The sequence below is a fragment of the Seriola dumerili genome, unplaced genomic scaffold, assembly GCF_002260705.1.
Source record: "Seriola dumerili isolate Sdu_G_001 unplaced genomic scaffold, Sdu_1.0 BDQW01001125.1, whole genome shotgun sequence".
NCBI classification, from domain to species: domain Eukaryota; kingdom Metazoa; phylum Chordata; class Actinopteri; order Carangiformes; family Carangidae; genus Seriola; species Seriola dumerili.
In genome coordinates, this window is record NW_019175380.1 from 986,621 (window position 1) to 986,882 (window position 262).

The window sequence follows — 262 nt, forward strand, 5'->3', positions numbered from 1 at the left end:
TCTGTTTGTTCTGCGGACGGGTCGACGGATCGACGGGTCGACGGGTCGACGGACTCGGACTCGGACTCGGACGGATCAAAAACTCTCCGGGAAAAAAAAAAAACCCTTTTTTTTTTTTTTTTTTTTTTCTGATATTCAGGAAGAAGCCGACAGTCCTCCAACTGCGCTCTGTAGCTATCCCATAAGGCAGCTGCGTGAAAGCTGTGTGTCTATGCAACCTGCCCACAGTGGTGTGTGCCCTGACCCCCCCCACCCCCACCCC